Below are 16,063 nucleotides of genomic sequence, written 5' to 3' on the forward strand. Positions count from 1 at the left end.
ATGTTATATTAACTGCAGACTTTAAAATTCTGCAACTGGTTTTTGACCCAATTTTAGATTATTTTACGATGCAAGTAACGTATCAACAAACAGTTTATAATCTGGAAGTTACACAATGACTTATAAAATGCATTGTGGGATATTGAGCAATGACTATTTTAAAATTATAACTGCAATGGAAATCAAAATGATTTTCCAAATATAATGAGCAGTCACTCTCAGCCAGCTCCTCTGCATACCAGGAGACTAGGAGACAGTTCACAAATTATCTGGACCAGCTTTGAAAATAAGTCCAAGAAACTGAATGGAATGAATATTGTTTCCCAGAATACCTTAAGCAGAGATCATTACTCATAACAGCTAAAATTTATTGAGTACCTACTATATGCCTGAGAGTTTCTAATCAGCTGCACTAATTTATCAAGTGATATGTCACTCTTATTGTAAGCATAAGAAAACTGAAGTTTAGAGCAGTCAAATAATTTGTTCAAAGTCAACCTTCTGTTAAGGGGCAGGGCTGGGACTTAAGCCTGACCTGTCTGAGTTCAGGATTCAAGCTCTGAACTCCTACATAATAAACGTCTACCACATTTTGCCAACCCACCCTAAGTACAGGACTATTCATAAGACTGGGCCCCCCATTCTTTCTAAGTTTCATTCAGCCAAAATAGTGTTCAACATATCTCGGCAATTGGATGACCCAAAAAGATGCCAGGACTAACCTGCTGAGCCAAGAACACCTATTTTTGAGGGTAATTAAGATTATTTGAAGATCCTTCAGTTTTGAAAGCCCCTCTTCCTGAATATTGTACCATCTTTGGCATAGAATTTGTATGTGTGTGTGTGTGCATGTGTGTATGTGTGTGAGAGAATGGAGGTCAAGGTGGCCCAGAATGGCTTTCAATGGGATCCTTCTTTTCTTGTGATTCATGGAGTATCACTGTGGGACTGAGTTAGAGCCATCCTTTAAGCAAGTAGTGGAGGGGAACTCCAAATACTACGTGTACACTTGAGGCTTTTTGATGCCTAGCCTCCCTTGCCATAAAAATGTTGCCAATTTCCTGGTTGTGTTCGTGGACAATATTGTGGGAGATGGTATCATTGGGGAAGGCTGAGTGACAGGAACATGGGACCTCTCTGTACTGTTAGTGCAACTTCTCATGAGTGTATAATTATTTCAGAACAAAAAAGAAAGTTTTAAACTTTTGCCAAATTGCCATCTTGCCAGGGAAATGAACCTGTGACTTTTGCAGCTGATAGCTTTTGCCCAGTCAAGATTCCTCCGGAGGAGCTGGCCATCAGTGAGAAGAAGCAATGATGTGTGAGATGGGCACGGCCCGCTATTATACAAGGAACAGCAGAGCAGCCCAACTGGTACGGCTCAGTGATTGAGCGTTGACCTATGAACCAGGTCACGGTTCGATTCCTGATCAGGGCACATGCCTGGCTTATGGGCTCCATCCCCAGTAGGGGGTGTGCAGGAGGCGGTGATCAATGATTCTCTCTCATCATTGATGGTTCTGTCTCTCTCTTTCTCTCCCTTCCTCTCTGAAATGAATAAAAATACATTAAAAAAACAAAAAACAAAACACTCCACAAAGAATAGCAGAGCACGCCTCCATACCTGCATCTGAGAGTTCATTACACGCCCTTCTCCAGGAGTCTCCCTGAGGGCCAGCTGCCTCTGAGAAGCCTCGCTAGAAATGCAAGTCAGCTTGTGGAGGAAGAATCCCAGCTGCCTCCGGTGGCACTAATCCCCCTGATGGTTCAGACTCAGCAGGTGACAGGGTGAGCCTGGGACACGGCCCTGAGCGGAAGGAATGAACCATGCTCCGCACCTGGCTGCTGCCTCCAGATGTTTACTGATAGGTGTTGGTGCCACATCTGGACACGGACAGGCCATAGGAATGCTGGGTTCCAGGAAGAGGCCGTGCAGTAGAGAGAAAGCAAAGCCAGGCGCGCAAGGCCAGTCCGGAGCAGAGGTCGAGGAGGCTGTAGTCCCTGGCATCAGGGGCCCTGTTCACATGGTTACCCAGGAAATCTCTCTGCAAACACCTGAGCAACGAGGAATGGGAAATAAGACACTGATTTGAAGGACTGCTGAAGGGGAAAGAAACAAATATTTAAAGATTTGTTCTGCAGGCACCTGCCTGAAATGCAATCTTCTCTCTCTCTCTCTCTCTCTCTCTCTCTCTCTCTCTCTCTCTCTCTCTCTCTCTCTCGTTAGAAGGAGATAGAAAAACACCTGGTTAATGAGGCTGATCCTAGAAGTTCCTGGAACTCACTTGGGCCGGGCCTGCCCTGAAGTGCAGTGTCAAATAAAGGAGGCGTGTCCCCCGGGGGTGTTCAGGGGAACCTGTTCAAACTGGCGTTAGAAAAAGGTTGCACTTGGAGAAGATAGAGCACCGGCACGGATTGGGAGGTGGAAGAGCTGCTAACAGCATCTGGGAAGACAAATGCCGGGGCAGGGAAGACAGGAACTCTCGCCCGAGCCATTCCCCAGGCTGCCCCGAAACGGTGCATTTGTCTCCTGCCGTCAGCCTCCCCAAAGCCCCGCCGGCGGCTCTGGGAATAGATTGCTAAATAAGCCTCAGACTTTTTTGGTTTGTAGAATTGGCGAGTCAAAGGGGGCAGGAGATTTATCTCGTGCCTCTAAACATCATTTATAACATGGCTAAGTGGCCCAGGATAAAACCACAATAAAAGTGATTCATGCGGGAAGCCCATTCTGTTGAGGCAGAAATGAAAACCCGCATTAAATCGCAGTGTGTTCTACACACGGGAGAGTCCCGGGCCCACTGAAGGCCGAGTGCGATTGTGCTGGTAAAATGGGGAGATGAGGAAGCAGTGCCCCGCTCTGGGCAAGGAGGCAGCCCTGCCCCCCGGGGGCGTCCGGGGCTATATTCCTGATGGCAGCCAGCCTGGGCACTGCAGTTACTGCAGGTTACCTGCCCGGAGATTTCATCAGCTCCCCTATTGGTCAAGACAACTGGGCCCCGTACAAAAACCCACCTTTGCCAATTGCCATTGAAGGGATGTCTGTGTGGCTGATCGGGGTCGGCCGCTGCCTCTTGGAATTTGTCTGTAAAGTTCCTGTTTCATCTGGGCTGGGATCACCAGAAAAAGGTGTCCCTTCTCCATCACCTTCCCTTCTTCCCCCAAAGGTCTGCTGTGAGAAGGAACGGTGGAGGTGTCGGAGCAGGCTCACAGAGCGGCCACACATGACCCGCCGTTCTGCACGTGATTTGTTTTCTGTGATATTCAATTCCTCTCTGCTGCTTCCCTTCCCTCAGCTGGGACCACATTTCTTCCCTTTTCCTTCTGTTAGCTATTGGTTCTCACTCCTGGGTGCTGGTCATGACTGAGTGAAATGCTTTCTAAACCAAATCCTCGCTTTAAAAAACACACATGCTTTTATTGATTTCAGAGAGGAAGGGAAAGAGAGAGAGAGAGAGAGAGGGAGAGAGAGATAAACATGGATGATGAGAGAGAATCATTGACCGGCTGGCTCCTGCACACCCCACACTGGGGGTGGAGCCCGCAACCCGGACATGTGCCCTGACTGGGGATCGAACCGTGACCTTCTCGTTCATAGTTCGACTTTCATCCACTGAGCCACACTAATCGGGCCAGGTCATTGTTTTTAATGCCTAAAATGATTCTAAGGAGCAGCAAATTGTGCAGCAGTGATTCTCAAACCGTGTTGTCTTTTCGGTGGGAGAGGGAGCCGGAGGGAGGAATGGGGGCTGCTGGAGAGCATGGGCCTGACTCAGTCTCCGCCTGTGGGACAGCAGCTGCAACGTGTGCCGCTGGGGAAAGACTCCGAACTTTTGATCCCAACACTGTGTGACTGCTGAGAGGTTGTGTGAGGGCGAAAGTCGTTCAACTCCCCCAGAGGTAATTCCACCCATTTCCAGAATTGTTAACCGCCCTGGGTCATACCAAGGCCTCTGCCCAGTGCCAGGTCCACCATAAGGCTTAGTTTCTGTCCTTCCTCCCTCACGGGTGGTGTGCCCTCTCTAGTGTTTTTTCCCCTTTTACTTTAAAAAGAAATAGTTTTCATTCTCCACAACCCAGTCCCAACCCACATTCCCCATGAAAGCTTCTGGATACCCCACCACCCCCACCTCCAAGGCTCACCTCCCTCCCTCCCTGTGTTCCTTGGCCCTTACATTCAGGATCCCATACTCTGATACTTAATTGTCCCCTAATTACTTCGTGACTATTGGGTTTGCGGGCTGGGCTCTCACCGAGCGCGTGGACACTGTTTTCTCCCAGAGAGCTGCAAGGGAGTTACTTGTTGATTGATCAGAAGTACCTGTTAGGCTGCTGCCTTTAAAGCCATCCAAAGAGGGAGGGGACCCCTCACTCTACTGCGGACAAAATGCAGCGGAGAGCGGACAGCATTGCCGCCGCCTCTGGCAGGCGTCGATGCATTCTGGAATAAGCATCAGAATGCCAGTCTCCTCCAACCCCCACTCACTTATTTTGTTGTAAAAATGCAAAACCTGCATTTTTCCATAAACCCAATCTCGCTGTATGCACAGAGTGAATGCAGCGCCTGTGTTTAGCATTCCAATGTGGTGATTGCACAGTATGCTCACTCCGTGGCTAAATCTTCCATTTCTCTATGAAAACACAAAGGAATGGCTAAATGCTCTAGTGTGTTATCTTGCCCTTCCCTCCCACTGTGATTTTTTCCCTTCTCATCCAGTTTGTCCTCATGCTGAAATGTGCCTGTGTAAACAACCGGGAAGCCTCAGGTGTGTGTGTGACCAGAAAGGTGAGTGATGAGGTGAATTGTAGAGACATTTGTGTCAATACACATGTGCATATATTGGGAAGAGGTAGGAGTGTAGAGTGTGTGTGTGTGTGTGTGTGTGTGTGTGTGTGTGTGTGTCTGCATGCCTGTGGAGAAAGCAGATTTTTTTTAATGAGGAACAAAAGCTGGGTTATATAAGCAGCACTGTTAGAAGCAGCTTGTATAGCAAGAATGGAAAGAAGGTATGAATATTCATAAGCAAAATGGAAGAAATATTCCTTTGCAAGGAGGAAGTGGAGATGAAATTCTGAACATTGTTTGACCACAATTTTATCCAGGAAGCTTTGGATATGTAGATCACGTAATGTATCATATGAACTCAAAACCTACTAACCCCATTGCCTAAATGCTCCCCTTCTTTGACACACTAATAGCCAGTTCATTGATGTTCACACCTGTTACTTAAACTGGATTCTTGCATCTCTGAAGACCTAAAAAAGAAAGTAAATAATCAAGAGAAGAATTATGTACAAAAATTAACTCCAAATGGATCAAAGGTTTAAATGTTAGAGCCAAACCTATGAAATTCATGCAAGAAGACATAGGAGTGACTCTGTTTGGCAGAGAAATTGGTCAGATTAAGGGCCCAACCTCACTGACGGAGGAAACATCATCAGCTCACACAAGTCCTGCTTCCCGCAGAGCGCCCACCCCAAAGATTTCTGGGCGTCTCCTGGAGGCGTTTTGCGTGCATTCAAGAACAAGTCGTCATTGGCCATTGGTCAACAGACATCAACTCTGTGCCTGGCGCAGTGCAAGTTCCTGCCACACTTCCGGTGAGGAGTTCCTACCTGCCCTCACCCTTGACCTTTGCTCTTTTGTTCAGGCAAGACTATCACTTCCAAACATGAGAGAGAGGGATCTTTCTAGGCACTTTCAAGAGCTACTCATTTTTAAAAATGACATAACACCTTGCTGGATGGAACATGATTCTCTCTAATCCTTTCAACACAAACAAATAACAAGATTTACTGGCTGTTTTTTAAAAAAATGCCCTTGTTGGCATGCTCAGTGGTTAGAGTGTAGGCCTGAGCACCAGAGGGTTACAGATTTGATCCGGCCCCAGTTGGGGTGTGTGCAGGAAGGCTACTAGTCAATGTGCTGCTCTCACATCAGTGTTTCTCTCTTTTTCTTTCTCTCCCCCTCTCTCTCCCCTCCCCCCCTCCCCCCACTCATTCTAAAAATCAATGGAAAAATCCTCTGGTGAGGATTAAAAAGAAAAAAATGTGTACTGCCTTAGGTCAGGGGTAAAGTTAGGTTTTTCATCACACAGCTTTCGACTGTGGGGTTTCAAAGAGTAATGGAGTGTCACCTGTTTGCAGAATGAACATGCTTTTGAAAATCTAGTTCTCAAACGAGCCATTGCTGGTTTCACGTGGCATCCAGCTAGCAGGTGCTGACCTGGCCTCAGCCAGCTTCCCACTGACACAGTCCTGGGACCCGGAGAACAGTGAGCTCTCAGGCAGACAGCCCGTCCATCACCAGAACATGTACGGCAGCTGCACTAGTTCATCAGCAGAGTGCAGCGCGTGCAGAGCTCAAGGCAGATGTGCCAGAACCAGTGCAGCGTTCTGTGCTTGAAAAGTCCTCTGCCCTCACCTGCTCTGGCTCTGGGACCTAAGCATCTCCCAGCCACAGCTCAGAGGAGCGTTCTTCTCCTTCAGCCCGCCTGGAAGGCCGGGTGTTAGAGTAAACTCACCCCGTCAGATCCATCTCGGCACCGAAGATTGGATGTTAAGACTTTTCTCTCTCTGTTTATATTTTGGTAACTTTGCTCTTTTTCCTTTTGTGGTGAAGTGATCTTAAATTTAAGTTGTGATAGAAGGAATTCTATTTGTTACTGCTGCATGCCCAGTACCTAGGACAGTGCTTGGCAGAGCATAGACCCTGACTTAACATTTATTGTTTGAGCATTTGTAATTATTAAAAATCTATAGGACCATAATCAACTTCTAATCACACTCGAAGTTTAATTTTTGAAGAGAACTTAGGCACAGAATTCTTTAATAATTGCCAAGTTAATAATTTCATGAAGAATGTCATCATAAATTCACCCAGAATTTAGAGGAATAAAAGCAGGGACTTGTTAAAAGAAAGAACAGTCCATCTAACCGCAAAGGGACAAAAATAGCCTTTGCTGGTTGGTGACCTTCAAGGAATGCCTTGCATCCCCCACCTAACGTGGTGAGTGCTGGCAAGCCGGCTCATGCATCGAAGCAGAGCCGGGCCTGTCAATGTTGCTGCCACTGCAGGAGGAAGAAATAATTACTCCTGAACGCCACGTGTTCGTGTCAGCACTGGGGAAAAGTCAATTTGTAAGAAATAAAGAATTAAGTGGGAACAAAAGAAATACTGGGTTTGATGTCAGAACAGAAAGGTTGAGACTAAAAATCAGTGGCCAGAAGGAAGAGTGTGGAAACAGTGAGCTGAAACCAGAGGGAGGCCAAGCCCACCCCGCGCTGTGGTCATCAGCACGCATGGCTCCACCTGTGAACGCACGCGCCCTCTGCACACATCCTACCTCCCGGCTCCCTCTACCCAGACTGGGCAGAGGATGCTCTCGGAACTCCTGGTGCTGAGTCTAGAACCTGAGCCTGAAACTCATGAGCACTGATTAGAGGTTTATGTGCACGTGGAGTTGGAGGTAGCTCTGGGGCCTTACGTATCTCTCTCTTTTCCCCCTGCCCCAATTCCTTGATTCTGTCTACGAAAAGAGAGCCACATGCTAAAGCTGACAAGTTCAGGGCAGACCTGCATGGCGTCCTTACAGACTCAGAGACCAAAGTAATCACATAGGATGGTCTGAACATAAAAATTCCTAACTAGAATCCAGTCATGGTGGTGGCAGTCACATCCCAGGCCTGTAGCTTCCTTGACAAAGGTCGGTCTTTACCTTAAGTGAGCCTGTCTGTTGTCTTTTTGCATCTAAGACAACATACCCTTGCCATGTCAGAGGAACCCCCTTTTCCTGGACCCCTCAGGGAATACCCACTGCACCAGAGCGGGAGACCATACCCCTCATTGTTGCCTTCTCCCCCCAACGCCGTCTCTCTGAGCTGTCAGTGTTCATTGTTAACTGTCCTGTACCCAGAGGAGAAAGTCTCCCTGTTTAGCTCTTTAGCCAATCTCAGGTTCCCCTGCTTTGCCTTCTCCCACCTCCCTAATCTACCACCAATGGATTTCATGCCGCCTCCTTACTTACATCTCCTCCTTTGATTCTACCGCATAAATAAGCTGCGACACTGCCACTCTCCAGAGCATTTTCTCAATCTGTTGAGATTTTGCTTCCCAGCAATTGTCAGTTTGGCTCAAATAAACTCATAAAAATTCTCTGCAGGTGTGGACGTTTCTCATGCCAACAGTTTCTATATCTAAATTACTTCCTCATCTGCAAAAGATAAAGATGTAGTAGACTAAAATATTTTTAATTCTGCCATTTAAAGGTGCTTTAAATACAGGTTTTTAAAAATTATTCAAGTATGGCAAGGCTGCCAGACCAGAAGACAAATGCCACTGAAAAGACAGTTTATTATCCTCACAGCTCACCAGAGGAGGAGCCACAGCATGCAGTGATGGGGAGGGGGGCATGGGAATGGCCAGGGTTGGCCAGGAGGAAAAAGACTAGGGCAACATTGTGACCAAGAGCCTTTATTGTGGTTTTTGCAGGAAGAAATGGCCTGGCAGGGTAAGCAGGCTTCCGATTGGCTAGTTTGGATGAGTTTGCTGGGTCCTGGAGCATAGGGTCCTATCCCTAGTTGTCTAGTCTCTGGTGCTGTGGTGATTAGGGCAAGTGGATGGTGGCCAGAGTGGGCACCTGGGTGAAGGAGGTGGCTGGATTGGTTAGTTTGCAGTTGAAAGAAGGGATCAGCGGCCTTTAATAGATCCAGGAATTGACCAACCCTGGGAGGGGCAGTCCCTCCAGGGTTAACAAGGCCAGGATGTCAAAGCATCGGAATACAGAACATAAAATAGACATGGTTAGTAAAACAAAAGGGCACCTGCATAGATTCGGTTTAGTAGGTTGGCAAACCAAGCATTTCACTTGTGACTTTCATCACAGCATTGAAAGGTCAGGCTAAGGATAAATTCAAGACCGTGAAAGAGGGTCCCAATTCTAATGTGAATAGACTGCCTCTGTTGCCTGGGAACGGTCGTCCTCCTCGCCCTTGGGATGTGCCCTCTCCGAGCACTAAAAAAACGACTTCAGGAGAAAGATGTCTTAGGTTTTATTATTGACCATTAACTGGGCACAACCAACGTGAAGAAAAAGGATGGCTTAGGACTGCTGAGGAGAGCAGGGAGATTTTCTCCGGATCACAAGGTGGAGATCCAGTCCAGAGCATCAATAGTAGATGCTCTTATCACTCAGTAGCTGTTCTGAGCCTTGGAGAAATTGGTCTGCAGGAAATTACTTTCATGGAGGGGGAAAAGAATGACATGAGGTTATTGTTCCCAAGTGGCTCTTTCCAACTTCCCAAAATAACACACAGAGGAAGATGTCAGGGGAAGGGGGACATTCGGACACCAAAAACTAAGATTGTCTAGCAACCTATTATTGGAGTTTGGGAAGAATTCTCTCTAGCACTAAAGCTGATGCAGTTGGATTGAAAAGGACAATCAGTGGCTCATTCAAGGAAGGCCACTTTGCCACAGGTGAGAGCAGCTCGCTTTCATCTTGCACTGCTTGAATCCTGGCCGCTAAAACCCAAGAGGGGGCTCTATCAATTTCTCTTCCTCCGAGATGGATAGGCAAGCAAAACAAAAACAAAATATGCCCATGGTAAAAAGGGATTACTGAGGATAAAGAATGCCAAACATGATGCTAAAAACTTCAAAGAAAAAACACACCAGCCTCTGAAATGGCTTTATTTCAGAAACCAAGAGCAATTACTAGACACTGTCAACTTCCACAGGATGAAAGGAGCTATAACCTTTATGAAAAAGCAGCAGAGAAAAACAGAAACAGAAGCGCCCGAGATGAAGAGGGAAATGGGTGAGGTAAGGAAGGTATTCAAGAAAACGAACCCAAAATCACAGCAGTTACTGGAAGAACACAAAATCGCCAATTCAGAAAATTGGATCAGTAATAGAGGGCAAGATTAAGAAACCAGGAAAACAGAGAAAGAGAATAAAGGAAAAATAAGACAGAAGGTGATAAGTGTCTGGATAGACAATAGACTCAACCAAGTAATTATGTAGTGTACCTGAATGAGTCAACGACGGAGCAAGAGGAAAAATCAGACAAATATAATAAGGCATAAAAACATCTCCCAGACCAAAAATACTGGGGAATTCAACTCAGTAGGGCTCAACACATTCTGAGAAAATTTAGATACATCCTGACAAAATACTTGATCTACACAAACCACAAGAAAGAAAGAAAGAAGCCAGTAAGCACAAAAGTAGGTTATGTACAAAGGATAAAAACCATTGTGGCCTCAGTATTTTCTTCTGTGACAGAACTTGAGAAAGATAAAATATTGGCAGGGCTTTGAGGGAAAAATTGCAGCAAAAGAATTTTATCACATGAAGACTGTCTTCTTGAAGTGTGAAGTTGACATAAAAATATCCTAGATGTGTAAGGAAAATAGGTTATTAGCTCTTTACCTTTTTAAACAGGTATATTTCATCTGAATGGAAAAGTGAAATGAAGAACTTAAGATCATAGATTTTATGGTGTTAAGTCAGCCAATAACAATAGACACCACTTAGTGCAAATAACTGTTGAAGATTTAATTACAATACCAATAAGTCTAAGAAGGTTTTTTAAAAAGAAGCTCTATAGGACAAAAGAATAATTTAATTCTCAAAATCTTAGTCAAAAACTTAAAATTATATTACAAAACCCAGGAATTACAGTTATTTTCATAGAAAAGGGGATTTTAAATTCCACATAGCTTTTCATTCTTGATTTTGATGTAAGAAGATTACAGTCTCTTATATTTACTTTGAAAAAACTTAAAACTGACCCATATCTACATAAAATGCACAATATAGAACCTTCAAATTAATGGAGATAAATGCAAACATGAGAGAGGGAGAGAGAGAGAGAGAGACAGAAACATCAATAATGAGAGGGAATCATTGATTGGCTGCCTTCTGCACACCTGCTCCTGGGGATCAAGCCCGCAACCCAGGCATGTGCCCTTGACCAGAATCGAACCTGGGACCCTTCAGTCCGCAGGCTGACGCTCCATCCACTGAGCCAAACCAGCCAGGGCCTAGTTTTAGTTTTAATGATGCCTGTTAAAATCTATATGTAACATTGTGGGATGTCTCTGTTTTCTTTTCAATTTGTGGTGTTTTTCAAAATTCACATATAAGTAGAACAAGTTTTTAATGAAGAGATGTCTTTCATACACAAATGAAAGTAGCCTCATGGGCACTTCCCAAGGAGTTTGCACACCCAGCACTTGTTTGCTCTGTGCAGGCTCATTAAACATCCCATGAGACAGTGGGCTTCGTGCAGACTTTCCAGTTGATTTGGGGGAAATAATCTGCATTGCTTTAAACAACCATGTGCGTGTTTACTGAGGTTCTATAGAAGATTCGTCTTTTCTTCAAATCCTAGGATGGCAATTCTTTATGTACCTTTTTCTTAGATTAGACAGTGGTCTCTCTCTTTGAGGCCCCAGTTATTTCTTTTGTTCTGGTCCCACTCCCTGGTCCGGAGCTGTTATATGTTTGTCACACGGCCGTGAAAAGAAATTATGTAAGTGGTTGTTGACATCACCACGTTTATTCCTGTTTTTGAGCTCACAGCCTTGGTTCTCTCCAGTTGCATCTTGAGACATTTCAAACTGTTTCTCCCTCCATACTTTTCTGAGGTTAACTCACACCTGCAAAACCCAGGTGGCAGTTGTTACTATATATGCTTCTAATTACCAGTAGCTTCAATGAGCCATATTTGTGAAACTGCATTTTCTGCTTACATTTGAAACTCTTGCCACCATCTGATTTTATTTTGGTCTTGACTTTTCTTGCCCCAAGTTCTATGCATCTGCATTAATTTTACTTTCTCCAGAAAACTATCTGAGTGAACAGTTTAAACATGGCACATCTCCAGGCCTTTGCTCATGCTGTTTGCTTGGCTCAAGCAACCTCCCCCCCACTCCCTCCCCTTTTAGTTATACTCATCTGAATTCCAATGTCATCCCTCCATGAAGCTTCTCCATCACATGTGGGTTTCCATCGCACACGTACAGTCATTATGGTTATGCATATCAAGCAGGGTGGGCCTGTGTCTCCTTCATACCCAGACCCATTCTCAAAACACTATGACATACATTCAATAAACCCATATTTAAATATATATATTTTTTATTGATTTCAGAGAGGAAGGGAGAGGGAGAGAGAGAGAGAAATATTGATGAATCATTGATTGGCTCCTGCATGCCCACACTGGGGATCGAGCCCACAATCCAGGCATGTGCTTCATCCGGGAATCGAACTGTGATCTCCTGGTTCATAGGTCAACGCTCAACCACTGAGCCACGCTGGCTGGGCTCAGTAAACCCATATTTACTGACAGCGGACTGTATGCCAGGCCCTCTACCAGACTCCCAGGATATAGCACTGAACAGATAATGAAGAGTGACCTGGTACTGTCTATGTAGAGCTCCCAAGCTTACCTAATAAGACGATTGCTTTTGATAGAGCTGTGACCAAAATAAATGGGCTGATATACGTGGAGTGTGGGAGGATCTACTTTAGATAGGTGGGCAAGGTAGACCTACTTGAGGGGAAACTAGGGCCAGAGTCTAAAGTACAGGAAAGTGCTAGCTATGCCAACAGCCAGGTAAGTGCCTTCTAGGCAGAGAAGAGGGTGTGTGCAAAGGTCCTGAGGGAGTCACAAGCCTGCTCTGTCCCAGGAAAAAAGCAAAGGGCCGGGTGGCTGGAGCAGAGGGTGAGACTCACTCATAAGGGAAAGGAGTGGCATGAGCTGGAGTCAGGCAGAAGAACCCAGACAACACTAGCCCTGCAGCCATGGAGTAGGGGGTGATTTAAGTTCATTAGAGTTCATTAGCCATGAGTTACCTCATTTCTACTTTTGGAAGGTCATTGTGGAAGGGCATTGGCATGGGACATGTTTTGGGTGGACAGTGGTGTCACTTACTGAGATGGGGAAGAAGGTGGAGCCTGGGGTTTGGGGAGGGTTGGGTTTTAGGCAAGGTGCATTTGAAGGTGGAAAAACAAAGCAGGCAGATGGATATATGAGCTGGTAGTTCATGGAAATGCCTGGCAGTGAGGTTTGATGTGGGACATTCACATTTACACGGTATTTAAGGCTATGGGATAGAAACAGATTGTTTTGCAAGGATCGGAATAGGACCCAGGCCAAGTCCCGAGGCAACCAAACATTTGGAGGTCAGATGGAAGAGGGAAAATGAGCAAAGGAGCCCACAAAGGAGGGGCCCGGAATGTGTGACTTGAAGAGAAACAAAAGGAGAGCAAAGAGCTTCCTGTGTGGAAGGCTGTGGGAGAGCCAGGGAATGAGGGCAGATTTCCTTCTGAGTTGGCAACTCCAAGGTGGTTGGCAGCCTTATTGGGCATACAGTTTCTCAGAACAGCTTACCTCCCATTCATACTTCCTGAAAAAAAATTAGTTGCTTTATGCATTTCAGTTAAAAAAAAAAAAAGAAGTCTTAGCAAAAACCAAGGTATTAAAGAAACAGAGGGCATAACTACAGGGCAATGAAAGGGAGTCCTAGGAAACAGTGGGGCAGAAAAACCTGCAGACTCCATAGAGAATGTCTTCAAGAGGAAAGTGGGTGCAGTTGTAAGGACATGGAAGACTTTCAGATTCTTTGGTAATTTAAAACTCCAACGAGGGGAAAACACACACAAAAAAGTGTCTCCATGATGGAGGAGGACGCTTACTTAGTGCCTTGGTCCTGAGGGTGGAGGGAACTGGGTGGATCTCACAGCATCCACTACAGGTAATTGTAAAAAAGTGCCAACTAGAGAATCTGGAATTTAAATTTTGATCATTAAAAAAAATAATAAGTAAATGAGAAGAATGAACAAGGCTGAAGACGGAATGAGTGAGCTAGAAGACAGAGCCAGGGGCTTCTCCCAGAGGGCAGTGCACTCACAGGAATAGAAAGCACAGGGAAAAGTGAAGTGACATGAATGTAATACGAGAAAGTCAATGTGGAACAGTATCCACCAGTACAAACTAGTGATGCTATAAACAGCGAAGCAATGGAAGAATTGGTAAACAGGAGTAAGTCAAAGTTTTAGAAATCTTTCATAGATACTGTATGAAGCTGATGAACCAAGAGAGATTAGTGTTGACAATTAAAAACCATAGCACTAATCATCGAAAGTATTAAAAACAGAAATGAAGATGTGCGTTAACCTCTAGGGACTGGGGTTAGAGATAGGAATGGGAAGACTTTTCATTTACTATTTTATACTTAAAAATAGGCATATTTCTTTTAAAAAATTAAGTAAAGAATGTTGCTCTTTCCATCTGACTATCATGGTGTAGAGATTAATAACCGTTACAAGTACATAATGGTTGACATTCATTTTGGCTCCATTTATTGAGCACTCACTGTGTGCTAGGCATAGTTTGAGAGATGTATCATCATCCCATCATCTCCATTTGGGAGACTCAGAGAAAAATACAATAAATTTATTCAAGGCCATGTGCCTATTAAGAAGTGGAGCTGGGATTCCTTTCTGTATCTGTAGATCCCCCAGCCTGGATATTTAAATACTCTACAAGTTTTACTCTGATGAGATTCGTGGGCTAATTCTCTTGTCAGTGTTTACTGTGCTGTTGTAGGGATTCCTTGAGTTATTTACCAACGTTGCTCCTTTGGCCATTGGTCTTTGGCCATGGGTGGTAAACACTGAAAAGTCTTGATAAATGTCCTCCCACTAAATTCAAACAGGAGGCTCCCCGCTGCTCCTCCTGTTCGTCAGACAGCCTCCTCCTGCGCAGTGCCAGCAGCCACAACCCTGAGGCACAATGGTGAAGGTCAGAGGGAACGGATTTGGACGCATTGGGCGCCTGGTCACCAGGGCTGCTTTTAACTCTGGCAAAGTGGAAATTGGCGCCATCAATGACCCCTTCACTGACCTCAACTACGTGGTCTACATGTTCCAGTATGATTCTACTTGTGGCAAGTTCAAAGGCACAGTGAAGGCTGAGAATGGGAAACTTGTCATCAATGGAAAGCCCATCTCCATCTTCCAGGAGCGAGATCCTGCCAACATCAAATGGGGTGATGCTGGTGCTGAGTATGTGGTGGAGTCCACCGGTGTCTTCATTACCATGGAGAAGGCTGGGCTCACTTGAAGGGCGGAGCCAAGAGGGTCCTCATCTCTGCCCCTTCTGCGGATGCCTCATGTTTGTAATTGGTGTGAACCATGACAAGTATGACAACTCCCTCAAGATTGTCAGCAATGCCTCCTGCACCACCCACTGCTTGGCCCCCCTGGCCAAGGTCATCCATGACAACTTAGGCATCATGGAGGGACTCATGACCACAGTCCATGCCATCACCGCCACCCAGAAGACCGTGATGGCCCCTCTGGAAAGCTGTGGTGTGATGGCCGAGGGACTGCCCCAAACATCATCCCTGCTTCTACTAGTGCTGCCAAGGCTGTGGGCAAGCTCATCCCCGAGCTGGATGGAAAGCTCACTGGCATGGCCTTCCGTGTCCCCACCCCCAACGTGTCGGTTGTGGATCTGACCTGCCGCCTGGAGAAAGCTGCCAAATACGATGACATCAAGAAGGGAGTGAAGCAGGCGTCAGAGGCCCCCCTCAAGGGCATCCTGGGCTATACTGAGGACCAGGCTGTCTCCTGCGACTTTAACAGTGACACCCACTCCTCCACCTTTGATGCTGGGGCTGGCATTGCCCTCAGTGACCACTTTGTCAAGCTCGTTCCCTGGTATGACAGTGAATTTGGCTAAAGCAACAGAGTGGTGCACCTTATGGTCCCCATGGCCTCCAAGGAGTAAGAGCCCCTGGACCACCAGCCCCAGCAAGAGGAAGAGGGCCCTCAGCTGCTGGGGAGTCCCTGCCCCAGACCGATCCCCGACACACCGAGAATCTCCTGACCACCGTTTCCATCCCCGACCCCTGAAGAAGGGGAGGGGCGTAGGGAGCCCTACTTTGTTGTGCACCATCAATAAAGTTCACTGTACCCAGCCAAAAAAAACCACTACAAACAGGAGCGTACATGGGGTGAAGAGGGGACGTGGCAGTCCCTGGAGAGATTTTT

The 16,063-nt window shown here is 45.9% G+C and overlaps 1 pseudogene; it reads left to right on the plus strand.

The window, feature by feature from the left end:
* Window positions 1-14,801: 14,801 nt before the first annotated feature.
* LOC103291237 (glyceraldehyde-3-phosphate dehydrogenase-like) lies at window positions 14,802-15,800 on the plus strand (annotated as a pseudogene).
* Window positions 15,801-16,063: the final 263 nt, after the last annotated feature.

This window comes from Eptesicus fuscus, chromosome 14 (genome assembly GCF_027574615.1).
Source record: "Eptesicus fuscus isolate TK198812 chromosome 14, DD_ASM_mEF_20220401, whole genome shotgun sequence".
Classification (NCBI taxonomy): Eukaryota; Metazoa; Chordata; class Mammalia; order Chiroptera; family Vespertilionidae; genus Eptesicus; species Eptesicus fuscus.